This window comes from Pan paniscus, chromosome 14, assembly GCF_029289425.2.
Source record: "Pan paniscus chromosome 14, NHGRI_mPanPan1-v2.0_pri, whole genome shotgun sequence".
In the NCBI taxonomy this organism is placed as follows: domain Eukaryota; kingdom Metazoa; phylum Chordata; class Mammalia; order Primates; family Hominidae; genus Pan; species Pan paniscus.
The window spans coordinates 38,278,302-38,290,931 of NC_073263.2; the positions used below are offsets into that span (position 1 = coordinate 38,278,302).

At 39.3% G+C, this 12,630-nt stretch overlaps 1 protein-coding gene across 1 annotated transcript in view; it reads left to right on the top strand.

The window, feature by feature from the left end:
• The window catches only part of FREM2 (FRAS1 related extracellular matrix 2), a 203,608-nt gene that overhangs the window by 64,492 nt on the left and 126,486 nt on the right, over nt 1–12,630 (top strand). The window lies entirely within an intron of this gene.

Here is a 12,630-nt window from a genome sequence, read left to right on the forward strand (position 1 = left end):
CTATAGTGGCTGCACTACACTTTATATTTCCACCAACAATTCTACCACAGTTTTGTTTTTTGTTTTTTTTCATCCATGGATAAGCACTGAGGTTGATTCCATGTCTCGGCCATTGTAAATAACGCTACAGTGAACATGGGAATGCAGATATTCCTTCAATATCCTGATTTAATATTCTTTGAATATATACTCAGAAGTGGGATTGCTGGATCATATGACAGTTCTTTTTTTTTTTTTTTTTTGAGGAACTTCTGTATTGTTTTTCATAAGGGCTGTACCAATTTACATTCCCATCAACAGTGTACAGCAATTCCCTTTTCTCCACATCCTTGCCAACACCTGCTGTCTCCAAATCAATATTTCTTGAAGCGTGGTGCAAATTATGTCTCTCTATGCCCCAAGTTTCCTTTGTGAGCAGCCTGGTTTTCCAGCTTATCTCCTCCTCCCCTTTTCCTTTCACACACCCTACAGAGCTTGACTCTTATTGCTGCCCACACACATGCTGCACTGTCCTTCCCTGAATCGGTTTTCTTGCAGTTCCTTCCTCTAGGAGGGGCCCATCTTCCATCCACAGACCCTTGTGCCAAGCCTTTAATGGTCTTTCCAACCCAATGTGCTCCTCTCCCTCCTCTGAGCCCCAGGAGATTTCTGTTAGCTTTTCACCTTACATTTTGTATTATAATGTATGTATAGTATTTGGTTTACGCTCCTTACTAGAGTCTACATTTCACAGAAAGGACTATATGTGAACCGACTTTATACTTCCTAACATATGTGCTTTTCATGGACCTCGTTCCGAAATATCAATTAAATAAAACTGTACATTGTCTAACTTTTTGTTTGTTTATACAAGGACTGGAGCTCTAAGACCACACCAACTTGTTTTTGTACTTACTCTGTGTGTGTGTGTGTGTGTGTTTTTTTTCCTTTTGGCAGCCAAATATACAAAATGAACAGCTTTTATATTAATCTGAGATAGTGAAATTAATGAGAAGGGCTGCTTTTGTAGCTCTGGCACAATTCTAAAGGGATCAGAGCAATCACCAAAGGGTTCAACTAATTAAATAATACTACACGCTAAGCAGCAAAGCTAGCTTCGCAAAACTAATCTGAAATAAATGAAAAGAAAAGGTGAAAAACAAATGTATGACATTGATGCTATTTTACTCCATCCTCTCTTTGTCCCTGTCTCTGTCTGTCTCCACCACATTGTCACTTCCCACCCTGCTTTCTCTTTCCCTCCTTCTCTCCTTCCTTTTTGACAGATATCAATGACACATCTCATTTAGTTTCTCACAGGAGCAATATCTAAGTAACCAGGTATAATGCTATATATGTCTTTTTAAGTCTAGGAGTTTAAAACTTTCAAATCTTGATTTTGCCGCTGAAAACAAATAGAGCCAAGAACATGTTCCTGATTTAGATTTTAAAAGCAATAATAACAAATTAAACTAAAATTATCTTCAGGAAGTTCCTATTTCTAATTTTCAATCCAATTTTCTGGGATTCTGAGTTAAGATTCACTCACAGTATTTTAATTCATAGAATGGCTTTTCTTCTCCCACCGCACTCTAATCTCTTCATACTAGCCATGAGATTTAAGTTTTTGGTAATAATGGAAACAAGTCAGATTAAAAAAATGTTTTCTTATTAACTGTCAGATGAAGGCACTTGTATTTTCCCTTTCTATATTTTTGTCTCCTAATGTGGATATACCACATTTTCAAAAGATAATCCAAGATACAGTTCAGACTGTAATCCATGTTAATTGTGATGACAGTGTCTGTGTATGGTACTGTTATACAAATAGGAATTAGAAAACAGCCTCACTTCACAGAGAATTAACTAAATGGTGCTAAACCGGTTACTCAAAGAGGTGGAGAAGTGTAGAGAACCACTGCTTTCCTTTAGCTCAGAGTCTCCTTTGGGGTGGGGGGAGAAGTCTGGCGCCACAAAAGGAATTAGGCTCTGGTTTGAACAGAGACCTGAAGGCTATTAAGTTTATTTTAAGAATGTGTTGCCAGAGATCTAATAAATTTATTCGTAGCTTCAGGCAGTGCATGCATGAAATCTTGCTGCAGCAGGTGTTTTGTTTTGTATTTTTTCTCTTCCCCAGAGGGAGAAGAGGGTGTGGATCTTCTTGACAAACTTAACTCTTGGTAAAGCACTTATTTTTTCTATAACAATATAGTATTTAAATTTTTTTAACTTATATACAAGTGAAAAATAATTTAAAAAATTACATCTGGGCTGCTTTAAAGAAAATAAAGTAAGTCCTCCCAAATTATATATACACATATAATTTTATTTAATTTTAAACACATTTTAAAATAATCTTATGCTTAAGAACAGTATTTGAGATTACAGCCTGTTAAATGGAAAGACCACTAAACCAGGAGTGAAATCCCTGGGAATTTAAAATGCTTTGTAATCTTATTCACATCCCAACCTTTCTGAATCTTAGTAAAATGGAGCATTGAGAAAAGATGGAATCCAGCATTCATTCTGCTCTAAAATGCTTGGCATCCGTTTATATTATTCCTACACATAATCATTTCTTGAGTTAGTTTGTGTTCTTATTTAGAATACAGTGTTATACTTGCATTTTCAGGAACAAATAATTCTCAGCCACTCACATCACAGTGTTAAAATGACGAAATTAGCTTGTAATTTAGACTCCAAATGATAATCCAATAACCTGAATGTTGTAAATGAGAGTTCATGTTGCAGTTATGTATTTGCTTTGTCCTTTGTCCTCTGTAGGTGTACACCTGAATTCCTTATCCTAGACATGCATACCAGCAGTACAGACATTCATTCCACGAAGTGTGAGCTCCCAATTAAGAAAGTACAGTGTTACCCAATTAAATCAGGTTTGATGAAGGAAATATGCTTAAACTCTAGGTGAGGGGATGTAAATTCATGTTTCTTCCTTCCTTTTCCCTCCTTTTTGTTGCAGGGGATCAAAATTAACACATTCTTTTTATTTTATTTTATTTTTTATTTTATTTTATTTTATTTTTGAATGGAGCTGGGGGAGGGGGCTGTGCTTAGAGAAATGCAGAGGATCCCTGCAGGCTCAGGCTTGCAGATTCCCATTCCAACCTGGCTGTGGCCTGATGATGCACATTATTCATCCTGGAAGGAGGATTTTCCTTCTAGCTTCCCTGGATTTTGGCTTTGGCTCCAAATTAATTCATCAAACCAGAGGGTCTTAAATCCTAGCTTGCGTTAATTTTTTATAAATCCATCTCAAATATTTATTAACCGGCTTTCATACCCTTTGCTTTGTCACATAATACTTATCATTTGAGGGCCTCACTATTCACTAGAATGAGAGCTGATAGTAGAGGGAAACTCACTCGGATGACAGTTTTGCTTCTTTCCAATAGCACTAATTTATAAATTAAGTTAAGCAAATTAGAATTAAGCTAGAATAGCCTGCAAATAGGATATTCACCTAAACAACGTCCAATGAAGACTCAGAGGAAGTATAGGAATAATATTAGCAGGCTGCACTTGAATGCTACATCTACCACATACTATACCCCTTGGAATTTAAAGTGGGTAGTTTAATCTGACACTGATTTACCTCATGCATAGAATGTGGAAATACCTAAATTGCAGGGTTGCTGTGAGATGCATTGAGATAATGTGCATATTATCAAAATCACCCTGACCATGGCCCTCAATCTGTCCAGCTCTCCTCTGCAGGCATTTTCAGAGTCGCCAAGGCTGAGCTGAATTCAGCCAGTTTATACCTGCACTTGAGTTCCAGTTGTTTTTGATGAGTGTTATGGTTTCTCTTTTCTGTGTTTTGATTGTTCAATGCCTATATTATGCCAGTTCTGATTGGTCAAAGCCCATGCCACTGGTTGGTCAAGATGATGATGATTATTATTATTATTATTATTATTATTTGAGATGGAGTCTTGCTCTGTCACCCAGGCTGGAGTGCAGTGGTATGACCTTAGCTCACTGCAACCTCTGCCTCCCAGGTTCAAGCAATTCTTCTGCCTCAGCCTCCTGAGTATTTGGGATTACAGGCAGGCACCATCATACCCGGCTAATTTTTGTATTTTTAGTAGATACAGGGTTTCACCAGGTTGGCCAGGCTGGTCTTGAACTCCTGACCTTGTGATCTGCCTGCCTCGGCCCCCCAAAGTGCTGGGATTACAGGCATGAGCCACCGTGCCCGGCCAGTCAAGATTATTTTTAATATCACTTCTGCCCCAAGGATAGGTGTTTTCCATAGTAAACCCAGTTGCCCAACATGTGCACAGCTCTACTAGAAATCCTATCACAGCTATGCCCAACTCCCCCATAGGAGGAACCCTCCCTGTGGCCCCAGGAACCCCTAGGGGTGGGCCACATAGCTGTGTGGTGATATTTTCTGTTATTCTCTATTGAAGGAAAAGGGTATCCAAAAGTGTGCTGCTTGGCCCCCGGTGTGAAAAAGAGACTAATTAAGCATCTCTTTAAATTTCCACTAACACTGCTTTCTTTCCCTGGAATCCAAAAATACGTCCAGGAGCCTGGGCAAGAATTAGAGATGAGAAAACTTACACTACACTTTGAATCCCTACACTCAGATGATTAAACTTTTCTATAGAGTCCATTATTTTGCCTGACATCCATTTTCATTACCACAAGTTCTCTCTCCACAGGCTCCTTTATAGCCCAAGAAAATCAGCTTCCATGAGGTCTGTCACTCCAGTTTCCCACCTAAGCATAGGAAGATAGGAACCCCAGATGTGGGCTGTTGCTTAAACTGAGATCCTAGAATGAATTATCCTAAAATTCTCTAGTAGGATTAGGGGTGATTCTTCATTAGAATTCATTCCATGTATATCACTTTCCCATAGGCTAACAACAATCCTACAAATTTTCTTTGTATACCCTCAAATTAGCAGGTAGCCATGCGGGAGCCCGTACACCCTTCACCCCCAAGCCACAGCTGTGTCTACATACTAATATGGTCGTGGCCAGGGACAGATGGCTGGAGGGAGGCCAGAGCTGCCCATCTGAGAATGCAGTGAGGGTTCCTTTCATTTCACACTCCTGAGCATATGCCAGAAAAGGGATTGATTAAAGCAAGACAAAATGTGTGGGGTAAACATTTTTCTGCTCCTGTGCTCCATTATTTTTGAGTCCCCAAAGAATAACCTATTGTGACTTTTACTGAGTAAATACAGTTGATTTTAATTATTCAGCGCAGTTACGTTTCTGTAAAATCACAGTGAATATTGAATTAGCAAATACTGAAGCATTGCTCCTAGGGGAAATACAGGGTTAGGTTTCTATGGGCCTCTGGTCACATTTCATCAACCAATCAATTATAACTTTGTTTTATGTGTGTTTCTATTTAAAGACACCTTATTAACTATATGTTGTTGATTCATTAACATGGCACACTCACAGTCTGAACAAAACTTATCTAGCACACGAGTTTTCTTTGCAAGGCCCATCACAGCCTTCTTGTTCTTAGGAACGCCAGACACTGCTTCAGCACTATGGTTGGGGACCTTTTTTTTTTTTTTTTGAGACGGAGTGTCACTCTGTCGCCCAGGATGGAGCGCAGTGGCGCGATCTTGGATCACTGCAACCTCTGCCTCCCGGGTTCAAGCGATTCTCGTGTCTCAGTCTCCCAAGTAGCTGGGACTACAGGCATGTGCCACCATGCCTGGCTAATTTGTGTGTGTGTGTGTGTGTGTGTGTGTGTGTGTGTGTGTGTGTGTGTGTGTGTGTTTAGTAGAGACAGGGTTTCACCATGTTGGCCACGCTGGTTTTTAAACTCCTGACCTCAGGTGATCTGCCCGCCTCAGCCTCCCAAAGTGCTGGGATTACCGGCGTGAACCACCGTGCCTGGCTGGTTGGGGACCATTTTTAAAAATAGCAAAATCACCAACAAAAAGCAGAAAAATATGGAAAATGTGGCACTAAAAAAACTGTGAATAGGATACTTCTTTACAGCATGAGAGCTGAAACAAAGCACAGAGTGTCAGGTGATGAGAATTTTTTGATGCCCCTCTGCACGTGTCTGAGAATGATTACAAAAGTACCACGTGTATTAATTTGGGGGCTAACATAAATTTTCATGAGTAGAGCAGTTTGTAAATATGGAATCCAGGAATAATGAGAATCAGCCATATAGTAGTCTTTTGCATAGTAGATGAATAGGAATTTCAGTCTTTGGAAACTTGTGTACAAATACCCATTATATACCCACATTATATACCTGGGATGGGTATATATGTAACCATATCATGTCCTCAAGGAACAAAATTACACATAGTAATGTGGACTGTGATACTCTTGGCTTGTAAGGTGAACATTGATATATTTGTCAGCATCCATCTCCACCTCCATGTAATCTGGCCGTTGCTTGTCTGAATATTGAGTAGAGTATGAAATAATCCACACTTGATCTCAATTCAGTGTAGTTTGTGTGACAATTACTAAGATATCATAGCTCCATTTATTCTTTTGTGCTTGTACATGGCTATCCTAAAAATGGCCCAAAAGATCACTATAAGCTGTGTGTGTCCAGTGGAAACCCACGTGTGTTGTGGTGCTGTGCCTGTTTCCCTCTACTTCCTGGGTCTTTGTCATGCCACTCCTCTTTTTTTTTTTTTTTTTTTTTTTAGATGATGTCTCACTCTGTTGCCCAGTCTGGAGTGCAGTGGTGTGATCTTGGCTCACTGCAACCTCCACCTCCCAGGTTCAAGCAATTCTCCTGTCCCAGCCTCCTGAGTAGCTGGGATTACACCTGCCACCAAGCCCAGCCCTAACTTTTGTATTTTTAGTAGAGACGGGGTTTCACCATGCTGTTCAGGCTGTCAAACTCCCGACCTCAGGTGATCTGCCTTCCTAGGCCTCCCAAAGTGCTGGGATTACAGGCATAAGCCACCACACCCGGCCCCAACTTTTGTATTTTTAGTAGAGACGGGGTTTCACCATGCTGTTCAGGCTGTCAAACTCCCGACCTCAGGTGATCTGCCTTCCTAGGCCTCCCAAAGTGCTGGGATTACAGGCATAAGCCACCACACCCGGCCCCATTCCTCTTTCTCTACATTTCTCTACCAAGTCTCCATATTTGTTTGTGCTGCCTCATTTTCAGAATGTGTTAGGCAATGGAAATGGTGGAAGGAAGGGAGAAAATGATAGAACAATTATCATAAGCAGCAATTCTTGAATACCTTACTATTGGACTAATCATTATTGAAATTATCAAGTAGTCTAAAGCTTGTCATCCCTCGGTGCCTGAGTCACCTCTGGATGATCCAGGGTGGGCTGCAGATGTATCTTGACCTTGCCTTCTTTGTCTCTAATATCCAATCTCCTAAATAGGAGGAGAAGGAAATAAATATTTAGTAAATGTCCTAGTGCCTACCACATTGAATTCTTTGAAGTTCCTTTTTTTTTTTTAACCGGATTTCTTATCTCTCTTCTTATACCTAATCTTCCAGGAACGCCTTCCCCTCCATCTCTCTGAATGTCTAAATACCACCCTGTACTTAAGCCCCCATTTAAACACTATCTCTTCCATGAGTTTGTCTTTGATCCCCTCAGGCTACAGTAATCCCTCACTCTTGTGAACTCCCACAGCTCATTATCAGTGCCTCTCACAGCATTTGCCAGGCTCTAGTTTGTGCACATTATCTAGGTGCCTGTGCCATCTCCCGCAGTTGAATGCCAGCCCCTGGGGGCAGGGTAAGAGCCAAGTCGGCTTCAGCTCTGCACCAGGTGGTTTTCAGCAAAGAGTGAAGTCAGTCTGACTTTAGGGGCCAGAGGACAGGATTCCACAAGCTCGAGGAGATTCTCCTGTGGAAGATTCTGAGGCAATGCAAAGTTCAAGAGAAGACAATCCTATCACGGAAATGGCAATGAAATGAATCCCTTATTTTAACTTTAATTTTAGATCTTCACCATAATCACTAGCATTGATTTGGATGGTAGCTGCATGGTTGCTAATCACTGTCCTTGCTGTCTAAGAGAACAAGACTTCTTCAAAATCTGCTTAAAAATCAAATTGTCTGCCCAGTGCAGTGGCTTATACCTATAGTCCCAACTACTCAGGGGCCTGAGATGGGAGGATCACTTGAGCCCAGGAGTTTGAGACTGCAGAGAGCTGTGATAGCATCACTGCCCTGCAGCCTGGTCAGCAGAGTGACACCATGTCTCTAAAACAATAACGAAAATCAAATGATCTAATTTCCCCAATAAGGTAGGTAATAGTATTATTATCTTAATCTTTTCTCATATAAATATCTATATCTATCGTTGATTTAAAGGACTACATCCAGCTTTTAAAAATTTCTGTAGAGTTGATTTTCAATTCAGCTTTGAAGCTGAACTTTATTCTGGGCAAATTAGATTTTACCAAGCTAGAAATTACCAACAATATTTTCTATTTGTAACTATTCTCCAAGAAGAAATTTGTTGTCAAAGCTGAATGGACACGTCCCCTTTATCAAATACAAGTCAAAATTGTGGCACTAGTTTCATATTATTGAAGATTAAATGCTTTGTCTTTAGAGAGATCGGGCAGCCCTGAGCTTTTAGGGAGGGCTAATTGGAGTTTGGTATTCTTTGTTATTCTAAAAAAAAAAAAAAACTACTGAGTTTGAATTGAAGAAAATGAAGAAGTCTAAAGACCAGCTGGATAAGTTCAAAAGAGGTCTTTTCATCAAAACCTTAATGGCTTTGGTGTCAGGATTTGAAGACAGAGCATTTGGGAGTGTGGTTATCAGCTGTCAGGCACCTGTTGTGTGGATTTATGACATGAGTCATGGACTTTAATTTTTTTCCAATGAGGTGCTGAGACTAGCTCCTCATGCACCATAGATGACAGAATCTATTTTAGAAAGGCAACAAATTTTGTGTAAGTAAAAATTTGTCAGTTTTTAATGTTATTTAACTTCATCTATAATTTCACGTTCAGTAAGCTGTAGCTTTTGTTAAAGTGTCAATGTTTATTATTTCCATGAATTGAGGTTTTAGAGGAGTTTACGTGATAGGTAACAAATTAGTAAATAAGGTATCTTTCTATTCTTTCAATAAAATACAGAGTTCAATTATACAAGGTCACAGTTTTAGTAAAGAGAGTTACAATAAGTTGCAGCTTGGTTCCTCAAATCTCTATATCACTCTTGCGTAAGAAGTGAGTACCTAAGATTTTACAAATTCTGAAACCAAATCCGATTCACATGTGTAACGTACAGAAGAGTTATGTAGTATTTAATTCCATTCAGATTTAAGCTTTATAGACTGCATATTTTCTAGTTAAATATCTGTTTCATTTATATTCTCTGGTTTAAAATCCCAGTGTTAGTGGGAATTCTAAATTTTCTATGATAGTTACTTTGAGCCATCTCCCTGTCTTACAAAGCAAAGCTTCTTTATATTTTTTATGAATTTTATTTTGAAATAAAATCTCAAGGTGGTGGTTGTACATATGAAATACTAGCAAACTGTTCAGCTATGTGTCATTTGAAACCTCTGATTAACCAGTAACCTGGCAACTTCGTCCTTTCAGAACATAGGCACAAACCTGAAAATAATTTTTACAGATATATAAGTAGAGATGAAATTAGGTATCTCTAAAACCATCCACAAAGGAAATGGAAGGGTTAAATAGCCCTTTAGTCATCAATAATCCCTGGGAGTCATCAATAATCCTGTCATTTAGGGAAACACAAATTCCAATAATTCACATTTATGTATCACTTAAAATCTTTCAAGAAGTATGCAAACATTTTAGAAAGAGTGTCATTAAACCAATTACTGTTTTTTAATAAAAAGGTTCAGTAATGAAAGAGATATGTTATGTTTACATAGAAAATTTATTATATTGCTCAATAAATGAAGGACCACTAAACTTTCAGCCAAGACATTAGAGTTTCTAATTGATGCAATAGGTGTTTTTCTAACAATAAGTTAAATGAGCTCCCAGAACTCCTGGATCATGTGTTGCAGTGGGAGAACACAGAAAATGACCAAAAAAAAATAGTAAATATATATAGGATATAAGATTTTGGAAAGTACCGTAGAGAAAAACTAATCAGAATAAAGGGGTAGAGAGGGCTGGAGTTTGCACTGGGCTTGCTGTTTTATAAAAACTGAAGAGAGAAGCCCTCAGTGACTCAATTCTTAAAATGTGCCATATTTAGAAGAGAATGATATTTTCTGGAATATCTCAGGAAAGGCTTAGAATCAAATCTTAAAATTAGCTAAGAATTGTTAAAATTTAGAGGAATAGGGATTCCCAGGAAGAGTAGAAAAACTAAGGATGTCCTGGGCAGAAGATACAGCACATACAAAAACAGCCACCTTTGTTCAGAAGAGAGTGAGAGGTTGGATGTGAGAGGATGGATATTTCTCTTTAAGGGGAAGTGATAGGATGTGAAGTCATAGGTGTTAGAATGGACAAGAAAAAGCTTGGTAGAGCATGACAAGAAGTTTGGAATGAAACCTAGGCTTGCTGGGACCACAGTTTAAAGTGGACAGGAGTGTGGCATAAAGGTGTTTTCATCTGATAATTTGTTTTGAAATCAGAGCTGTTTTATGTACTAATTTAATCAATTGCATGTTATTCTATCTTTTCTATTACTTTCTAGATGATGTTCCAATTAATGGAACGTAAACACAATAATTTTTTAAAATATTTTTTAAAAACAATGAGAACAAGTATTGGCAATAATGAAAGAATGGATACTCTCAATTATTGATGTCAATTAGTGCAATTTAGTACAATTAGCAAATTAATACAATTAAATATGAGAGGATACCCACTAAAGTGCACAACTATACAGAGTAATCAATAAGAGAACAGCTGCAGAACCACAAAGAGATGAAAGGGCTGGAGCAGCTGCAGCTGCTTCACACAGGAGGGGGATAGAGCAGCAATAAGGAGTGGAAAGTGTCAGCCAAGGAAGAATAGGGGTCCTCATTTTAGGCAAGAAGACAAGGGTGATGGAAAGAGTGAGGGTGGCAAATCCCAGGAGCTGCAAGAATCTTGGCTTGACCTCCAAATGGGCAGATTAGAGTGCAAGGGGAACAATCAGGGTATGTCAGGATGAACCTGGAAATCTGCAAAGAAAAGTCCACTTGATATGGGCAAAAGCTGTAGGCAAGAGGGGCAAAGGAGAAAGGAGCACAGGTGGGTGTAAGGCAGACAAATAGTAGTCCAGCAGTGGGCATGCAGGGTGGGCTTGGGCATGCGTGGCGTGGCAGGGCAGAGTGAGCTTGCATTTGTTGAATGATACTATTGACCTCAGAGCACTGTGTGTGTATGGGTTATCTGAGTCGATCTTTGAAGAAATCACAGGTGCTAATTAGCGTCACCCTCACCTGACTCTCCAGAAAAGGAAACAGAGATCCAGAGAAGTAACTTGGTCAGAGTCAGACAGCAGCTAGAAGTGATGTGGGTGGGCCTTGGACTCCAGTTCTGAGGAGCCTCCTAGCCCATGGCCTCTCCTCTCCAGAACAGCACTCAGGGTGCAGCAGACATTGGGCATAGTAAGTTTAGTAAGTTTCATCAGCGCAAAATGTGGAATGAGTTTCCTTGTTTAACTGACAAACTGATGCAAAATTCCTGCTCTCCAATCTTTTTTTTTTTTTTGAGACAGAGTTTCACTCTTGTTGCCCAGGCTGGAGTGCAATGGTGTGATCTTGGCTCACCGCAACCTCTGCCTCCTGGGTACAAGCGATTCTCCTGCCTCAGCCTCCCGAGTAGCTGGGATTACAGGCATGCGCCACCATGCCTGGCTAGTTTTGCATTTTTAGTAGAGACGGGGTTTCTCTATGTTGGTTAGGCTGGGCTCGAACTCCCGACCTCAGGTGATCCACCTCAGCCTCCCAAAGTGCTGGGACTACAGGCGTGAGCCACCATGCCCGGCCCCAATCTATTTATATTTTATAGTTGATAAATTAACTAAAAATAGGAAAGTCCATAATCCCATCATTTAAAACACCAAGCAGCTTCTCCTGTATCATGCCTCATTTTACGAAGCTACATTCACAGCATCAGTACCATTTGTTGTTGTGTTTTTAAGTGTTTTTGGTGTTCCAACAACAATTTCATATTTATTGTTTGGGAGTTGAATAACATTTTATTGATTTGATATACTATAAGATAGTTTTTAAGGTTTGGGGTTATTATAGAAAATATTGCAATGAATAGTTCCTTACATATATATTTCTGCTTCTCTTAAAGCAAAAATCCCACAGAAGGAGCGACAAGATTGAAGGATATAACCATCTTTTTGCCCCTTGCACACATTGGCACATAGCTGTCCAAAAGGCTTGTGTTAATTTGAAAGCCAAACAACAGTAAACAAGAAAACAATTTCCCTACATAATCTCAGTTGTACAAGGTATTCTCTTTAATCTTTAGTACCTGTTAAGTTGATAGCTCAAAGTTGCTGCAGTTTTTATTTTTTAAAAGTTCGAGCAAAGATGAATGTATTTTCATGTCTTCGCTCACTCAACGTTTTCCCTTGTGTAGATTTTTTTTTGTCATCTATTAAAGTTTTGAGATTTTCCTCTTTCATTTCTTTTTCTATGTGAACTGCAAAGAGAAGAAACTAGAATGAAAACTGTGCCTCTAGCTGTGTCTGTTACTTAGGC